General features: G+C 45.5%; 1 protein-coding gene across 1 annotated transcript in view; it reads right to left on the bottom strand.

Moving 5' to 3' along the window:
• Positions 1 to 19,600, bottom strand: part of LOC140722302 (uncharacterized) — a 60,378-nt gene that overhangs the window by 14,901 nt on the left and 25,877 nt on the right. Inside the window, exon 3 of the mRNA XM_073037089.1 lies at positions 9,065 to 9,234. The gene's annotated coding sequence lies outside the window, so the exon portion shown is untranslated. The remainder of the gene's footprint in view (positions 1 to 9,064; positions 9,235 to 19,600) is intronic.

Here is a 19,600-nt window from a genome sequence, read left to right on the forward strand (position 1 = left end):
TGTAAATTTATCAGGTTGTTAATTGAGCAGAAGGCTTTGTGCCGGGTAAAGAACAGAGGTCAATTGCAGTTGTGTGGTATGAGTGGGACAACAGCAGCCCAACACAATATGTGTGAGAGTTTTCCAGACAAGGGAAAAGATTTGCAAATGTTGAGTGCAGCACTGAATAAGAAATTGGGGAACAAAATCTGGCCACTGGGGGGAACCTGGGATATTACCTCATGAGAACAAGCAGTAAATTTGCTAAGGAAAAGGAACTGTGGAAAGAAGTGGAAATTACTGAAAAGGGAATGGAAGGATAAGGCAGATGCAAAGTGGAACAGTACAGTATTAGCAAGTTGGTGGAATAATGCACGTGACAAAGGGATAGAGGTATGCACTGCAGAAGGAACGCCAAAGGTTGGGAGAGGCTAAAAGCGGAGCATGAATGGGTGGATGGGCGCGAAAAACGAGAGCAGGGAAAACAACGTAAGCAAACCAAAGCCGGTCTAGATAGGACTGCAGGGCTGGAAAGTCAGTCTGAAGTTCTAACTGATAGGGGAACAAGGGATCCCGAACCCATGTCTGGCATACCGACCCTGTTTGAGGACAGTGACTGTGATGCTGAGTGCACAATGCGACTCCGCAAGATTTATTCGCTCTGTTGCATGATTCTCTCAGCTGATGAGGGGCGGAAATGGAAGGCAGAACTGAGATACCAAACCTATCTGGAGTTACAGGCGGGAATCCATAATGAGAATGAACAGACAGACCGGATCATTCAAGCCTTGGAAAGGGCTCTCCAGCAACCTGCAAACATCAGTAAAGTACGTCAAAGCAAACCTAAGCCTGGAGAATCGGGACCAGTCTATTGGGAGCGATTTATGGCCTGCTAGAGCACTTTCACAGGAGACCGAGTCTTTAATGATGGAAATCCGTTCCCCAGTTTAAAGCCTTACTGCTCCAATCCTTACCAACTAAGTTAGCCAACATGATTAAAACAAATAATATGGATTGGCCTGACAAAGACCAAAATGGAATGTGACGAGCTTTGACCCGACTTTCGAATCCCGATCGACCCCGAAGGGAACTAATATTAAAGGTAAATATGCTCAGCGGGAAGAAGGACGCGAGCGGGCTATATCTGGGGATCAGAAATGGGAACAAAAACATACCAAGGGACAGGTGGGGACAACAGCCCATTTAGAAATTGAAAAACAAAGGATGTTTCCAACCATGAGTATCACTCCTCAGGAAGAGCCCAACGTAATATTGCAGGTTGCTGGAATTCCGTTTATTATTGATATGGGGGCAACCACATCCACTCTCGATCAGGAAATGCTATCAGAAAATGGAAAATAGCTATCAGACAATCGGTCTGTCTGGGTTCAAAGGCAGGGCACGTACATATTCACGTACCCAGCCACTGCAGGTGGAATTCCAGGGGACCCAGTGTGAGGTTTCATTTACAGTCACCACCAGTCGGGGTGTAATCTAGCAGAGAGAGACTTGCTCTGTCCGTTGGAAGTCGAGATTCTCTGCGTGGACAAGGGTATCACCCTGGAACTAGCGAACAACCGACAACTTCCCCAGTTACCGACCCCCTCAGTGGTGGGCACTTAATCTGGACTCCACTGTGTTTGAACCCCTTCTGCCAGCGGCCGACAATCATGTGACTCTGTGCTATGACCCTCCGGGGTGCTCAACTGAGGAAAGCCAGTATTATGCACCCCTCGAGGGACAGGAGTTCCCAGTCATGGTGATTGGGGAGGTTACAGGAAAAGAGGTCAGCGCATTACTGCCTGAAGTTCCGGATTTCCTTTGGCGACAGACAGGACTGGTGCTTCCCTATATCATTGTCTGGGTTTGCCCTGGGTTAAAGCCAAAGAGCCCAGAGTTCAATTCAGAAGGTTCAAAGGAACATCTAAACAAGCCTGATGCATTTTGGAAACAAGTCCTGTGGACTGATGAAGTTAAAATAGAACTCTTTGATGGCAATGAGAAAAGGTATGTTTGGAGAAAAAAGGGTGCAGAATTTCATGAGAAGAACCCCTCTCCAACTGTTAAGCACGGGGATGGATCGATCATGCTTTTGGCTTGTGTTGCAGCCAGTGGCACGGGGAACATTTACTGGTAGAGGGAAGAATGAATTCAATTAAATACCAGCAAATTCTGGATGTAAACATCAAACTGTAAAAAAGCCGAAGATGAAAAGAGGATGGCTTCTGCAACAAGATAATGATCCTAAACACACCTCAAAATCCACAATGGACTACCTCAAGAGGCACAAGCTGAAGGTTTTGCCAAGGCCCTCACAGTCCCCCGACCTAAACATCATCGAGAATCTGTGGATTGAACTCAAAATAGCAGTGCATGCAAGACGGCTCAAGAATCTCACAGAACTAGAACCCTTTTGCAAGGAAGAATGGGCGAAAATCCCGCAAACAAGAATTGAAAGACTCTTAGCTGGCTACAAAATGCATTTACAAGCTGTGATACTTGCCAAAGGGGGTGTTACTAGGTGTTGACCATGCAGGGTGCCCAAACTTTTGCTTCAGGCCCTTTGCCTTTTTTGTTATTTTGGAACTGTAAAAGATGGAAATTTTAAAAAAAGTTTCCTTGCTTAAAATGTTACTGAAATGTGTGACCTTTAACTTATGCCTTTTGGAAATCAGTTCAACTTTTACTCGTTTAACAGTAACAGAAACTTTGACCGGGGTGCCCAAACTTTTGCATGCCATTGTAATTGAGGAGGACTCTTTTGAATCGGCTGACTCCGCCCAGAAGGCTGAGCTGTTTGCTCTGACTCCTGCCTGTATCCTAGCAACAGACTAAAGTGCGAACGTTCACACAGACTCCTGTTATGAACTGACTACAGGGCTTTGGGGATTCCTGACTTCCTCTGGCCACCCCATTAGTAATGCTACCTTTTTAGACAACTTACTCACCGCTCTACAGCTACCTCAAGTTTTGACTATTATTAAAAGTGCAGCCCATACTGGGGAATGTGATGAGATGTTTAAGGATAATGCTAGGGCTGATGCAGCTGCCAAACAGACAGCCTTGAATACCACACGTTTAGTTCCCCTCGGGAACCCAGCAAGCTCCTATTAGACAAAATCTAAGCACGGGTATGCCGGACTTGTGGGAAATACGTAACTAACAGGAGGACGCCCCTGAAGGAGAGAGCAAACTATGGTCCCAAATGGGTTGCCACCTCGAACCTCAGACCAATTTATGGGTGACCCCTGCGTGAAAGGTCTGTGTTCCCTCCGTGTTCTTACCTATTTTGGTAGATCATGTACATAATTGTACACGCTCGGGCAAGGAAGGAATGGTTAATACATTATTACAAACTTGATTTCCAGAAAGCAGCTGAAAAGCGAGCCAAAGCATGCTTAAACTGTAAAAAAAACACAAATGCTGGAAAGGGGATGCCTTGTGGTTCCGGAACTACCCCCTTGCCTGGTGGACCTTTTTCTTGTTTGCAACTTGAGTTTATAGAATTACTCAGTTATAGGTATTGCTCAGTGATAGTAGATGTATTTAGCAGATGGATTGAAGCTGTTCCTACAACTAATAATACCACTACGACTGCTGTGAAAATATTGCTAAAAGAAATAACTCCTCGCTATGGACTTCCGGAAATGATCAGCTAGGACAATGGGCCAAAATAAATGAGGAAATCTGTAAAGAACTAGCTCTAAAACAGCAGTTCCACTGCACCCATCATCTGAATGCAGCGACATAGTGGAACGAGCCAATGGTACTTTGAAAGATAAGTTGGCAAAACTTAAGACAAGAAACTGGATTGACCTGATTGAAGGTTTTACCCTTAGTCCTATTCCATATGAGAATCACGCCATCAAGTAAGAAATCACCGACAGAAATTATCTACGGGAAGCCCATGAGAACCCCATGAGAACCCCGACCTTGTTTGCCGCTCCTCCCTGAGAGCTTACCTGCAACATTGGATATGCACACCTTGGGGGAGGAGATGGGAAAATACTTATGCAAATTAACAAAAACTCTCTAAAGCTTGCATTCACAGGTACGATAGGCCTATCGAGAGGACGAACCCCAAACTAAAGGTGACCACTCCACCATCGAGACTGGAGATTTTGTCCTGCTCAAGAACTGGGATGGTCAGAAGTTGGAACCAAGGTGGAGAGGACTGTACCAAGTGCTACTGACAACACCTCCTGTAGTGATGGTGGAAGGGCAGCTCCAGCGGATACATCAAACGGACTGTAAACACGTTACTGGCAGAACTGATAAGGACTGAATAATGTACTGGTTAATGCTGATTTTAATGACCCTAAGGGAACGTGACCCTAAGGGAACCTGCCCCTGTCTCGGGAGGCCCCCAGTTTTACACTTTGCTGTCCCTCTGCCACACCTACGCCAAGCACGTAGAGCGGGGAGCATGTTGGGTAAGTGATGAAATTCCCCAACAGGGTCAGACTACGATCCCCATGTCACTGGTGCCCCTGAATACTAGTGGAGTCAATTCAGTTCCGGTGTTTTCTGATAGCCGTAATGGTAGCATTGTCAATTGCACCATATCCAGGTCTGGAAGGCGAGACGGGGGATGGTGTTGCTTCGAGGGTTGGAGTCATGGATCTCCTCCACAAGACACCTCCAAGCTATGGCCGGGGATAACAGTTACATCTCCAGCAGTGGTTCGTACTACTTAGATAGATAGATAGATACTTTATTCATCCCCATGGGGAAATTCAACATTTTTTCCAATGTCCCATACACTTGTTGTAGCAAAAACTAATTACATACAGTACTGAACTCAGTAATAATATGATATGCATCTAAATCACTAACTCAAAAGCATTAATAATAGCTTAAAAAAAAAAGTTCTTAAGTCCTGGCAGTTGAATTGTAAAGCCTAATGGCATTGGGGAGTATTGACCTCTTCATCCTGTCTGAGGAGCATTGCATCGATAGTAACCTGTCGCTGAAACTGCTTCTCTGTCTCTGGATGGTGCTATGTAGAGGATGTTCAGGGTTTTCCATAATTGACCGTAGCCTACTCAGCGCCCTTCGCTCAGCCGCCGATGTTAAACTCTCCAGTACTTTGCCCACGACAGAGCCCGCCTTCCTTACCAGCTTATTAAGACGTGAGGCGTCCTTCTTCTTAATGCTTCCTCCCCAACACGCCACTTGTTGGTGTACCCAGAATGAGAGTGCACCCTATCAAGTGGGAAGTAGTAACTGTACCAAGAGTCAAACTTATGATACCCCTGGACCACTAAATGGAGCTTATTGGGTTTGTGGAAATGGGGCCTATCCCTGGCTGCCGGGAGAAAGAACAGGGCATCAGCATGGAACCACACCCTACCAGACGGGTTCTCGAGGGGGGACGAGGTTTGGAGTGGTTGTTGCTACTTGGCCGACGTTGTGCCACACTTGAGGATCCTGGCTCAGCCTCAGGATCACCCCATTGGAACAGGCAATGAAGGGGTATAACAAAATCTGAGAGATTTTGGATGATTGCCTCTCCCTCCTATGGGGTAGCCAGAAATTCCAGGGAAATAATTAATATACCAGCCGCTCTAGAAGAATTGGCCAATAATACAGCTGGAGCACTGACTGACACTCAAGCACAGGTAACTGAGATGATTGCAATTCGCCAAACAGTGCGACAGAATCGGATGACCCAAGTCTTTATATTAGCAGAAAAAGGAGGGACCTGTGCTATCATAGGTAAGGAATGCTGTACTTATAACCCTGACGAATCTTCCAATATTACTGACTTGTCTAAACACATAACCCAAGAGATTCAGAAAATTCAAGATGTTGCCAGTAAGCTGCACAATTTTGGGACCAGTAAGGCAGGGGGGTGGCCCTGACCCTTCAATATATTCAGGGAATTCTGGGGGTTGTTTTTGCATTTTGGAAGTCTGATTGTATTAATTTTGATTATTGTTTGTATCCTACGGTGCCTTTGGCCATGTTTTGTATCATGTTGCAGAAGCGACAATCTGTTCTGAAAGGTTATCGTGCAATAATAAAAAGGAGTTTTACGGGTATTGGGGGATGTAAGAAATGATTCTTAGACTTGTGAATAACGGGTTAAAATTAAGTGCGGTACATGACAATAATAAACGATTCCCCACTTTAACTGTGTGGGAATATTAGACAGACAGAGCATAACCTCTGGAACTCCTGGAGGGAGATTTCACTGAAGTGTACAAATGTTTGAGAAGCCCGGAAAAACAGAAAAGGCTTCCCTCTTGCATTAATCGGGGTATATATCTTGAAACATTGGCTGCACTTCGACAATTTGTAACAGTGGAATGGAGACGATGAAAAAAGAATGCCCACCCACAATGAGGGTACGTGACAGACCTGGATCTCACTCGCTTGTCCGAACAAAAGAAAAATTAAACTGCACAACCACGAGAAACAAACCCGCAGACGGAAGGAACCACAGATGTGACGTCAGGCATGTGGAGGGGGGAGGGAAGGGGAGGGGAGAGGATTTTTGGTTCCGTGGCTCTCTTCCAGGGAAGGTGGGACCTGCACAGAAGGGACCACAGCAAGAGAGAAGGTTCTTTGGAAACTGAAGAAAAGGTTCTTTGGAAACTGAAGAAATGGCTCTGGAAGACTGGAAAATTGCAAAAGTCACTCCACTCTTCAGGAAGGGAGAGAGACAGAAGAAGGGAAACTATAGGCCAGTTAGTCTAACAGTGGTTTGAAAGATGTTGGAGTCGATTGTTAAGGATGTGAATTCGGGACACTTGGAGGCACAAGATAAAATAGGCTGGACTCAGCATTGTTTCCTCAAGGGAACATCTTGCCTGATAAATTTGTTGGAATGCTTTGAGAAATAATAAGCAGGGTAGACAAAGGAGAATTGGTTGATGTTGTGTACTTGCATTTTCAGACCTTTGACAAGGTGCCACTCATTAACGAGCTCTGAGCCTGGTTTGGCAGCGATGAGGAAGGGGCTGATCTCGGGTTTACATAAATCGAAGGGCGGTTGCAGTGGGAAAGGGTCGGGACCGAGCCAGGCGGCTGGACAGTCTGGGCTGGGAATCTAGGATCAGTTAGTTCTGGTTCCCCAAGCTGTGAGAGTGGATGTCGGTAACGAGGATCTGTTTACGTGTACGGGTGTGGGGTAAATGGTGGGAAAGTTGTGGGGTTACAGGCGGGGTGGAGGGAGGTTGGGGATGTGGGTTATCGGACACAGTGCGACCCGGAAGGATGGGTCCTAGGGAAGATTTACTTGTAAGCAAAGGAGGATCTGGTCCACTGCATCAGATAGCTTTCAGGAAGCAACAAATCTCTCTTTATATTAATCACTGTCTAATCTTGCTGCTAACATTGTGTTTGTCACAGAGCCTAGAGTCTGGGAACAGCTCGATGGTAGGAAGCAGATGGTGATGATGGGAGGCTGTTTACTGGAGTCAAGGCCCGTGCCTCCTGGAGCTCCCCAGGGTAACACCCATTGCTACTTGTCATCTATGTCAATAATCTGGTGGAGAATGTACAGGGAATGGGTAGTCAGCCTGCAGCAAGTAATTGCTAACAATTACTGCTTTTTGTAAGATAGTAAATATAAACACCCCTCTTTCCCTCTCCACACTCAGAACCGACCAAAAGCTACTTGAGAAACTGCAAGTTCTTCAAATGAGCAAACACTGAGGGAATGTGAGTGACTTTAATGAGCTGGGACACTGACAGTACATTACCAGACCTGGAGTGATTGCAACTGGGTCTGACAGACTTAACTGATACATAGATTCTCACCTCAACTATTCCCTACTTTATTTTGTACAGATACTGTAAATTCCAGTGTATAAGCCAAGAATTTGGCCCTAAATTTTGGTTAAGGGGTCAGCTTATACAAAGGGTGCCAAATTTGGAGAAACGAATACAGGGAAGACAGGTCGGATTTATTGGTTGCTTTTGAGTCAAATTCGTTCCACTCTCAACGCATGAATTCTTTGGTTTGTTTAAACTGACATCTAGTGGCTGGAGCACGGAGATCAAACCACCGGGGATGACTGCAATGTCTGTATTTTCAGCTTTCAGTGCTGCTTTTGTCTCACCTGACCAGTGCGCTTTGAACACGTCCCAGACAAGTAGCGACTTCTCCTTCCCAAAATCTTCAGGATGTCGACACCACACCTCTTTAACCCACGACAAGCAACCCGCTTCGTCCACCCAGCAGCGTTCTTGAACATAAACAACACCCCGCGGGAATTTTCTGAGCAATCTTTGTTTTCTGTCTCAACACAAGATCGCGTCTATTCATAAATCGGGCGTACCAACTTCGCGTAGCTTTAAAATTTTCACTGACCTCACGGTGTTTTCAGCCCATTTCAACACTTGAACTCGAATCATTTCTCTGGTAACAATGTATCCAGATGATTGCTGGTGATTCACCGACTCTAAAACCGTTTCTTCCGGTTCTGGCCACCGGCATGTTTTCCCACGGTTTGCACATTTCATCTTTGGCATTTCCCTCAGTGTGTCCTCTGCCTTTCTCCACTCTCTCACACTCTCTCGTTTACACTAAACTTCTTAGCCGCTGCAGAATTATTTGTTCCTTTAGCAAAATCAACAACCTTCAGCTTGAAGCCAGCATCACATCGCATTCGTTTTAATCTTTTGTACATGGCGGTCGCAATCTCAATACTGAGTACACGTACTGATCCCGCCACCCTGTGTTATGTTTTAACGAGATTACGATGGGTGCTAAATGGTTTTGCGGGGGTAATATTTCAGAGGCTTCTTCACCATTGGAGACCTAATCCAAAACTTTCCTCCCTGATTTATTTATTAAGAATTTGCTTATAACGCTCTTCAATGTGTAAGCCTGTTTTCTTAGCAGGTACCGGTTCACAAAATTTTCAGGTTCCGGATCCGGCAAAGCTGAGTACCGGCATGTGAGATCTTGTGATTGTTTCTGGTTAAATCAAAAACCTCTACAAAAGGGGTCGGCTTATACAAAGGTAACATGAAAAAGTCCCTTTTTTAACCTTGAAAATGGGGGTCGGTTTATACTCCGGAATATACGGCATGTAATGTCTAAAGGACCAGTGTCTGAGTAAATGAGACTCACCAAACTTGCTCCTGACTAAATCACTGGAAACCCTGAGTCAGAAGGGTTTCTCTCCAGTCGGTGCTCTCAGTCCTCGGGCTGGTTCACTTGCTGTTGTTCCCTCATCTTCAGTCGTGGTTTGCTTCCAGTTGTGGGTTTTTCTTCCAATAAATCTCTCACCGCAGGTCTAACTTTAACACGAAAGATAATGAAGCACGTTAACAATACAAAGGAGAACAAAATATCTCTGCTCACTGAAATCTAAACATTGAAGACAAATATAACGATCTCAGTGAACAAATCTGTAATTGTCCCTGACACGTCACAAAACCTGATATGAGATAGGAAGGAGTCATCATTCAATCATGGTAAGATATAAGATGTAGGATAGATAGATAGATAGATAGATACTTTATTCATCCCCATGGGGAAATTCAACATTTTTCCAATGTCCCATACACTTGTTGTAGCAGAAACTCATTACATACAATCCTTAACTCAGTAATAATATGATATGCATCTAAATCACTAGCTCAAAAAAAGCATTAATAATAGGAACCTGTCACTGAAACTGCTTCTCTGTCTCTGGATGGTGCTATGTAGAGGATGTTCAGGGTTTTCCATAATTGACCGTAGCCTACTCAGCGCCCTTCGCTCAGCTACCGATGTTAAACTCTCCAGTACTTTGCCCACGACAGAGCCCGCCCTCCTTACCAGCTTATTAAGACGTGAGGCGTCCTTCTTCTTAATGCTTCCTCCCCAACACGCCACCACAAAGAAGAGGGCGCTCTCAACAACTGACCTATAGAACATCTTCAGCATCTCACTGCAGACATTGAATGACGCCAACCTTCTAAGGAAGTACAGTCGACTCTGTGCCTTCCTGCATAAGGCATCTGTGTTGGCAGTCCAGTCTAGCTTCTCATCTAACTGTACTCCCAGATACTTGTAGGTCTTAACCTGCTCCACACATTCTCCATTAATGATCACTGGCTCCATATGAGGCCTAGATCTTCTAAAGTCCACCACCATCTCCTTGGTCTTGGTGATATTGAGACGCAGGTAGTTTGAGTTCCACCATATCACAAAGTCCTTTATCAGTTTCCTATACTCCTCCTCCTGTCCATTCCTGACACACCCCACTATGGCTGTGTCATCAGCGAACTTCTGCACATGGCATGACTCCGAGTTAGATGATTCCATCCATCGAGTCTGCTCCAATCCAATTTCCTCAACCAATCACTGTGGCAAAAAATTCCACAGATCAGACATCTTTTGGCTGAAGAAATTTTTCTCATCTCAGTTTTAAAGGGAAGCATCTTTATTCTGAGACTGTGCTGTCAGATCACAGACTCTCCGTCTAATGGAAACATCCTCTCCATGTCCACTGTATCCAGGCTTTTCAGCATTCAGTAGGTTTACTTAAACCACCCCCTCCCCTTTCACCCCCATCTGAACTCCATTGAGCACAACCCCATAACCATCAAATGCTCCTCATACATAAAGCCGATCATTCCTGAGATTATTCATGTGAACCTTGTTACTAATCCCTCCACCACCCCCACCGTCCCTCTGAACTCCATTGAGCACAGCCCCAGAACCATCAAATGCTCCTCATACATAAAGCCGATCATTCCTGAGATTATTCACGTGTACCTTGTTAGCAACAACTGCACTGAACACATTTCCAAGTATAACAGACCATCAGGAAATATAAACCACTCCAGAGTGAATGTAATAAAAAGAAACCGGAATCATCTGAGTCGCTCAACAGGTAAGGAACTGCTGTGGAGAGAACAAAAAATTTAACGATTCAGGTTCACAATCTTTGTCAGAATGGATTCAGAATTTTTCATTTTTAGTGCAGATCTCCAGCAACTTGAGTTTCTGTTTGATTTCCACTGTCTGACAGACAGGTGACAGCGAGGAGGAATTTCCAAACACAGTTCAAACTCTGAACCCCCCAGGTCTATTTCTACTGGTTCAAACACAGAACAGCCCATTTACTCACAGCCTCTCCTTGAGAGGGATGGAATATAAACTCATTCTCTCCTCAGATTAGCAGCATTGCTTCCAAAGGAACTCCAGAAAAAAACCCACTTGATCCCAAACCAGAAATACTCGCTCAACACCTCGTAAACCCGGGCAGCTTGATCTCCGGGTCCATGTTACTTGGATCTAAACAGGGGTGCAGTGCTGCCGGAGCTCACCGGAGCGTCACTCCAGCACCTCTGTAAAAAAATCAAAATAAACAAGCAAAGAATTTAACAGCGGCTTGCTTGGTAATTATATTATATGATTATTAGTGAATGCAACTGTGCAATACTTTGTTATATTATTAAATTAAGTGTTATATGTTTTATTGTACCAGCATTTACTGAAATGCAGTGATTGGCTATAATCTTCTTAATGTCTTAACTATCACCGTATTCAGTGATTGGCTATAATCTTCTTAATGTCTTAACTATCACCGTATTTCTGTGGAGCTCTGGAATTCATATATATTTATTTCATATTTATTTAGTGTTTGACATTATAAAAAGCCCAATTTGTGTACGTGCTCATCACATGAATGGGGCAAGGAGTCAAAGAAGTTGCCCAGCACATGAAAGGAGCAGGTACCAAATTGGGTGTGACATACGAGGGGCGATTGATAGATTCGTGGCCTAAGGTGGAAGGAGTCGATTTTAGAATAACTAACAATTTTCCATTATCTGAAACAGAAATACCGCAAAAGTTAATAACTTCAAACTTTCTGCATAATCACTCAAAGAGTTGAACTGCAAGTGCATGTACCGTGAGCTGTATAACTTTAGCCGTTCTAACATAGGCCACAAACTAATCAATCACCGCTCGTACGGTTCCGGCAGCTAAAAGATTGGCATTGCACCCCTGCTCCAGCCGTCCGGCAGAGCTCGGGCCCGGCCCTTTCCCAATGCAACCGGCCCCCAATTTACAGAAATCCGCCGAGATCAGACCCCACTCACCCCCCCATTCTAGTCGGAGAACCACGCGCCCCCCCCCCCCCCCCCAACAGCCGCAGTCGGCACTGCGCATGCGTTTAACAGGAGGTTTTCCGCAGCACCACCGGTGGCCGGAGGTCTGCACATCGTCGCCAGTGGCCGGAGGTCCGTACAGCGACACCAGCGGCCGAAGGTCTGCACATCGCCACTGGTGGCCAGCGGTCCCTGCAGCGCCTCCTGTGATCGGAGGCGTGAGGGACAACGGAGAGGTAAATCACAAACGCGGCAAAGTCTGCAGGTAATACACACAAAATGCTGGTGGGACACAGCAGGCCAGACAGCATCTATATTCATCCCCATGGGGATGAATAAAGTATCTATCTATCTATCTATCTATAAGGAGAAGCTGTTATGCCGTTGGCCCCCTCCTTTGTGAGAATCGCAAGAACCTTAGTTAAGGGGGGTCATCTGACCCAAAAGAGGAAGAGACGTGCTGAATGGACACAGAAAAATGGGAGAGAGAGAGACCACGTTCTCCCAAGAAGCAGAATGAAGGTGACCTTGACTATTGTCTCATGGCTGGTTGAGAGAGAGATCGCATTACCTGCAACTTGATTGACACCTGCGATCCCGTGAAGAAGTATAAAGACGGGTCTGAGGGGGGGGGGGAACCCTCAGACGCACCCAGGAGACACCAAGGAAACACGATAGCGATTCCCGTGGGAGCGGGACGCCATTTTGAAGGAAGCCACGTGCGTTAGATTCCGAATTTGAATCTGTGGCTAGAACCAACGAAAGACTGCTTTTAAATAACAACGGGGAAGTCTGCTCCCCTGATTCCAAGGATTTGCTCTGCCAAGACGACGGGCAAGTGTTTATCTTTTCTAAATCATCTCTTTCTCTCTACAACGTGAAAACCCCAGCGGTTCCCGAACGGGAAAAGCCTGCAAACTTCTGAGTGACTCTTTATATTTCCGTTGGACTCAGTATTAACCCCTAGACAACTCTAGAGCTTATTTCTGATTGATTATGGTTACACCGGTGTTTTAGATTGAGTTTTGACGATGTATATGATCTGAATGTTTTGTATTAACCATACGTTTGTGCCCTTTTTGAATAAAACGCTTGAAAATAGTAGCATCCGACTCAGCTGATCCATCTATCTTTGCTGGTAAGTTACCTGGTTACGGGGTTACGTAACAAAGCACTGTCGACATTTCGGGCCGAATGTCTCTTCCTCTCTGACTTTACACGACTGTCGACCCTTTTCGATAGATGCTGCCGGGACTGCAGATTTCTTTGTGGTTGCACTTTAAAGTCTGCAGATGCAGGAAATACAGAGCAACACAAACAAAATGCTGGCGGAACTCAGCAGTCCCGGAAGCATCTATCGAAAAGGGTCGACAGTCGTGTAAAGTCAGAGAGGAAGAGAGGGAGTGGGAGGGAGGAAGATTTGTTCACCGGAAAGAGAAATCGATATTCATGCCATCAGGTTATGGGGGGGGGGGGAGCTACCCAGACGGAATATAAGGTGCAGATCCTGGACCTAGAGGGTGGCCTTAACTTGGCACAAGAGGAGGGGATGGGTTGGCACGTAGAATCGGGTGTCATTCGACGTGTCGAATGAAAATGTTTGGACACCGGGAAGTCCCGCTGGGAGCGGATAGTTCAAAGATCAGTTTATTAACAAAGCAGGTATCCATAAATAACTCTTGCGTTTTTTTTTTCTCCAGAGAACCACAAAACAAAAAAAGAGCATGAAAGTCATTCAGAGAGAAAAATCAAACTCCCACCCCACCCCCGCATCAAAAGGAACGGCATCCGGATCATTAAACCCCGAAACCCACCCCTCCCGCACAAAAGGGAAAAATAATATCGATCCGCCCCCCAAAAAAACAACCCTACCCCGCACAACTGCGGAGGAGCCAGTGTCAACAGTGCAGAGGCGGCCGCATCGGGAGCAGCGGACACAATAGGCGACCCCGGAAGATTCGCAGGTGAAGTGTTGCCTCACCTGGAAGGATGTTTGGACAACGGAGAGAGTTCGGCCATCCGGCCCTTTCACTGTGATACCCCGAACTCCACATCAAATCTGTCCAAACGAATCTGGGCGAACTTTAATGACCAATAAATATAATTCCTCTCAGCGATCAGCTGTCTGAATGAATGACTGACTTTAAAGAGGAAAAGGTGTCTATGGTCCAGATTGTCAGGGTGTTGAGTTTACCAGGAGACAAAGACTGCAGGGACGAGAGGTTTTCTGTTGACTAATACACTGTGTGGGGACCCCGCTGGCAATTCTGGTATTGTGACCCGAATCGAGACAAACACCACGCTGCCAACTCCAACAACACGGCACACCCGTACACATAACCGGGGACTTTACATCTCACAACACTGGATTCATTGATGAAACCCGTGATTAATGTTGTTGTCCCACTGAAATCATCAGAAACGTCCATTCAGGTGTTTTCAAATGGGAGCGCTCTCCCACAGGTGACGTCACATAGGTGAACCCACCCGACTGACGTCACACATAGGTCCCCACACCGTGACCTGCCCTCACGTGCGCGGTGTCTTACGTCACCCTTGCGCTGGAGAGCTCGAGCTTTACCGGTTTAACGGCGGAGCTACCAATCGCGTGACCATCCCCTCCCCCACCGCTGAAAAACAAAGCTTCAAGAGCTTCGCTTTTTCCATTGGTGCGCAGGAATGTAAATCACTGGTTACACCCAATAGCGAAAGCGGACAAGCCGAGAGGGCGTTACCCCGCTGAGTTCGTCTCTCGCTGCGGTGCCGGAGTCTGGACAGAGTGGAACAAATCTCAATGTAAATGTCCGCTTTCTGATTTCTATTTCCTTCCGAGGGAAGTTGGGGAGTTTGTGCAGCGTCTCCTGCGGCCGGAGACTGATGTATCACTGAGAGATAGGAGGAGACCGCTCGGCCCGTCGGTTTGATGCCGGTTCCCCGGGGTGAGGGAGGGAGAGGGGGGATTTTATTGAAAGGATGAAGATGGTGAGAGACGGGGGCGGACAGGATGTTTGTCCCGGTGGGGGACAGGAGGGGCTCATCTGTGGAAATGTCTGAGCCCACGGTGGTGGCGAGCAGAGGGATTCACCACATTGGGGGGCAAACACCGGCAGACTGTTGCCCTGCAAGCGGGGCCAATGGTCCGGGCAAAGTGACAATTATTTGGGATTTGTTGAGACTGTACCTGGAATATGGTGTAAAATCCCGCTCCCCACACTAACACGGGTTTACAGACCAAAGAACAAACTGCCGGAGGAACTCAGTGTGTCGGACAGCATCTGTGGAGGGAAATGGACCGTCAACATTTCGGGCCGAGACCCTCCCTCTGGACTGAGAGTGGACGGGAAATAGTCAGAGAAAAGAGGTGAGGGGTGGGGATGGGGCAAGAGCTGGGGAGTGAGAGGTGGATCCAGGTGAGGGGGGAGGTGGGAAGATGGAAATAGTGACGGGGGGGAGGTGAGTGATTGGGGCAACACCGGGCTGCAGAAGGTGGTAATTAATGCCACTGGCTTCTGTTTTGGGCCCAAATGTTGTTTGTAATATACATAAATGATCTGGATGATGGGGTGGTAAATTGGATTAGTAAGTATGCTGATGATACTAAGGTAGGAGGTGTTGTGGATAATGAGGTGGGTTTTCGAAGCTTGCAGGGAGATTTATGCCGGTTAGAAGAATGGGCTGAACGTTGGCAGATGGAGTTTAATGCTGAGAAGTGTGAGGTTCTACATTTTGGCAGGAATAATCCAAATAGAACATACAGGGTAAATGGTAGGGCATTGAGGAATGCAGTGGAACAGAGAGATCTAGGAATAACAGTGCATAGTTCCCTGAAGGTGGAGTCTCATGTAGATAGGGTGGTGAAGAAGGCTTTTGGAACGCTGGCCTTTATAAATCAGAGCATTGAGTACAGAAGTTGGGATGTAATGTTAAAATTGTACAAGGCATTGGTAAGGCCAAATTTGGAATATTGTGTACAGTTCTGGTCACCGAATTATAGGAAAGATAGCAATAAATTAGAGAGAGTGCAGAGACGATTTACTAGGATGTTACCTGGGTTTCAGCACTTAAGTTACAGAGAAAGGTTGAACAAGTTAGGTCTCTATTCATTGGAGCGTAGAAGGTTGAGGGGGGATTTGATCGAGGTACTTAAAATGTTGAGAGGGATAGATAGAGTTGACGTGAATAGGCTGTTTCCATTGAGAGTAGGGGAGATTCAAACGAGAGGACATGATTTGAGAGTTAGGGGGCAAAAGTTTAAGGGAAACATGAGGGGGTATTTCTTTACTCAGAGAGTGATAGCTGTGTGGAATGAGCTTCCTGTAGAAGTAGTAGAGGCCAGTTCAGTTGAGTCTTTTAAGGTAAAATTGGATAGGTATATGGACAGGAAAGGTTTGGAGGGTTATGGGCTGAGTGCGGGTAGGTGGGACTAGGTGAGATTAAGAGTTCGGCACGGACTAGGAGGGCCGGAATGGCCTGTTTCCGTGCTGTGATTGTTATATGGTTATATGTTATATGGTTATCAACATCCATTGCTGCTGATTTTGCACACACAAATAAATCAAAAGGGATTTCCCCAATGAAATCAATAATTAATTAATCAACACGCCCTCAAATTTGTTCATATCCCAGATGCAGGCCCCAATTTTGTTTTGAACAAAAATTTAGAAACTAAAGATTTAGAAATTAACCAGCAGCAATAGACTACTCCTGGAGTCTAGTTTTGATGTTAAAACCACTATCTTTATTAGTATCTACTTATAATAAATTAAGCAAGATACTAGCAAAAGTTAACAGTGTTATGTGTATATATGTGTGTAAATTGTTACGTACCCATAACTGGGTCACTTACCAGCAAAGATAGAGAGGTCCGTTGAAGTCTGATGGTACTATTTTTAACAGTATTTATTGATAAAAATACACAAAAATAATATCAATGCAAACATACAGATAATATATGTCGTCAATACTAAATCTAAAAGCACGGGTATAATAATAATCAATAAGAAATAACTATCGTTGTGTAGGGGATAATGTATTGTCCGATGGAAATATAAAAGTCACTCAAGTTCATGCAGGCTGCAGCCTTTTGTTGCAGTCAAGAGAGACAGATGTTTTAAACTTGCCGGCTTTCCTTTTTATGATGTCGATCCTTCGAGAGTTCCATTTTCGTAGTCGGTCCTTTAGCTAAGCTGTTCCATGGAAAACTCGTCATCCGGGCAAGGATGGACACACACACGAGTCACCACTGGCTGTCGCTATTAAACGCTGTCACGGGATTTCTATCATTTCTCCTGGTGCGTCGAAAGGGGTTGTTCCCCAGGCCCTCTTTTATCCTTACTCACGGGGTCTCAGATGTCAATCAGGTTGGGATGATGTAATCCCTCAGCCAGCCCCCTCAGCTCATTCCCTGAGGGCTTCAAATAAATAGTAGAGTACTCAATACACAATTCCGTCTCCAAGAGAAAATGGCCGTTTCCCCTGGCTTTGTATCGCTGAGGGGCCAGGACATTCCAAACCCCCTCTCATTTCCTGGGTCTCCTGAGCTGAATTAATAGCGATCTTGTGATTCTCAAAAAGGAGGGTGCTACTTTGTACCCTTCAGCCCCTCAGAGTTGGGGCACAGGCGTAACACCCCCTTTCTTCAACGTGTTTTTTACCATCGGTAAAAAACGAAGTAATACAGAGTCTTACAGGATTAATACAGTTATACATTCAATTCGGCATCTGAACAGTTAACGATTACATTGTCACTTCCTTTAATACCTTAACAACTTATACCTTACTAAAGTCTTGTAGCATTAGACTTCAATTTAATAACCACCTATTTTTATTTATTTCCTTCAGCAAACAAAACTAAAGAGTTGTGATCTTAGCTTACGTGTGTACTACAAAAGTTCATGCAAAATACTAATTTTTATGTTACTTTCAAACTTAACAGTCAAGCTTCCATGGGGGTTGTCTTTATTATTCACATACTTTGTCAAAATCACTTAAAAACGGCTTCTGCTATTTAAAAATGGCGTCCCCATTAACCCTCGCCTCTTTTCCGGTTAATTCCCTCGTGGTGATCTTGGGCACCCTGGCGAAATAGGCTTTCGCCCGCTCCTTTCATAGGAGTTATTTTATCAACAATGTGTTCCAAACTTAGACCATCTTCCGAATTTCCACCCAATTCTTTAATTTTATGCAAGTTGTTAGTTTCCTCTTCAGGAACCTTCAGGCTATTAGTTTTCAGTTTAAACTCTTTGTTCAAACAGCATTTCAAATTCTGCCTTTTCACACCACAATCTAGAATAACAATAGCGTGTGGGGCCCCTTTACCTTCCAGCTCAACCTGTAATTGATTCACAGGCTTTGTGGTACCAAGCCATTGTCTCTGTAGCCTGGTTGCTGCTTCTGATATCAGTCCAGCCTTTAAATTTTCTTCATTCAATTTGGGAACTACACATTTTCCTTTTCCTTCAATAATAATATTCACCTCACCACCTTTGATCTCCTCACCAACTTGTAACACACCTTCGAGCACAAACACCTGGGAACTCTCACTTCCCACTATTACCAAGGTTAACCCTTTCTTCACTGAACCAAGTCCATCTGATCCACAAGGACTGCATTCCTTTTCAACTGAATCAAATACCTCAGACTTTTCCTGAGCTCCATTACTAGGTTCAGTACCACATGCATCCACATCTTGGACAAACTCAAACAAGACATTTGCCTCTTCCAGGCTTTCAATACCCGTACCCGGTCCAAATTCTAAATTCCCCTGATCCTCCCAGCTACTCTCCGGGCAACTCCCTTCCGGAGTAAAACTCAACCCCACGGGTTGAAACAACCTCATCTGCCAACCCAGCAGACTTCTTCAAGGTAAGGGCACCCTTTTCATCGAGGTCTGCCCTCATTTCATTATCGGGAACACCTTTAGATTTTTCCACTTCTTCAAACAGTTCTGCCAAACCAGACAAATCATCCATCTCCAACCCTGGACCTTTTAACAGCTCTATCTGTTTCTCATCTTTATTTCGTGCCTCTAGAACTTTTCTCCTCGCTAAGGGAGGGTCTAACTCCTCTCCCTTACTCTCTTTCACTTTACTACTCTTAGTTTTACCACCCTCTAAACCCTCGTGGTACAGGGTCGGTAAGAACGTCTTGGCCAACTCGATACTGGCCGGATTTAAACTGCTCTCGTTCTCAGCTGCCTTTCTCAACATGCTGCGAGTGATTGCGTATGCGGGATAGATCTTGGAATCTAGGGGCGGGGCCTCCACCGGCTGTCTCCTCAGCTTCATTGCTGACCAAACCTTACCACCGGCTAAATCATTACCCAGAAGGACGTCCGCGTCAGTTCTCGGAAATTCTCATCGCACCCCCATTTCAACTGGTCCAGAGACTAGCTCACAATTCATAATGATCCCATGCAAGGGCACCGTTTCCGTCCCTTTTCCTATTCCTTTCACAGCTACCATTCCCGTCTTGCGACCAAAATCCAGTACCTTACTGCTAATCAATGACAGTTCAGCCCCCGTGTCTCTTCAGATTCGCACGGGAACTGGTGGGTCTCCTT

The sequence above is a fragment of the Hemitrygon akajei genome, unplaced genomic scaffold (assembly GCF_048418815.1).
Source record: "Hemitrygon akajei unplaced genomic scaffold, sHemAka1.3 Scf000074, whole genome shotgun sequence".
In the NCBI taxonomy this organism is placed as follows: Eukaryota; Metazoa; Chordata; class Chondrichthyes; order Myliobatiformes; family Dasyatidae; genus Hemitrygon; species Hemitrygon akajei.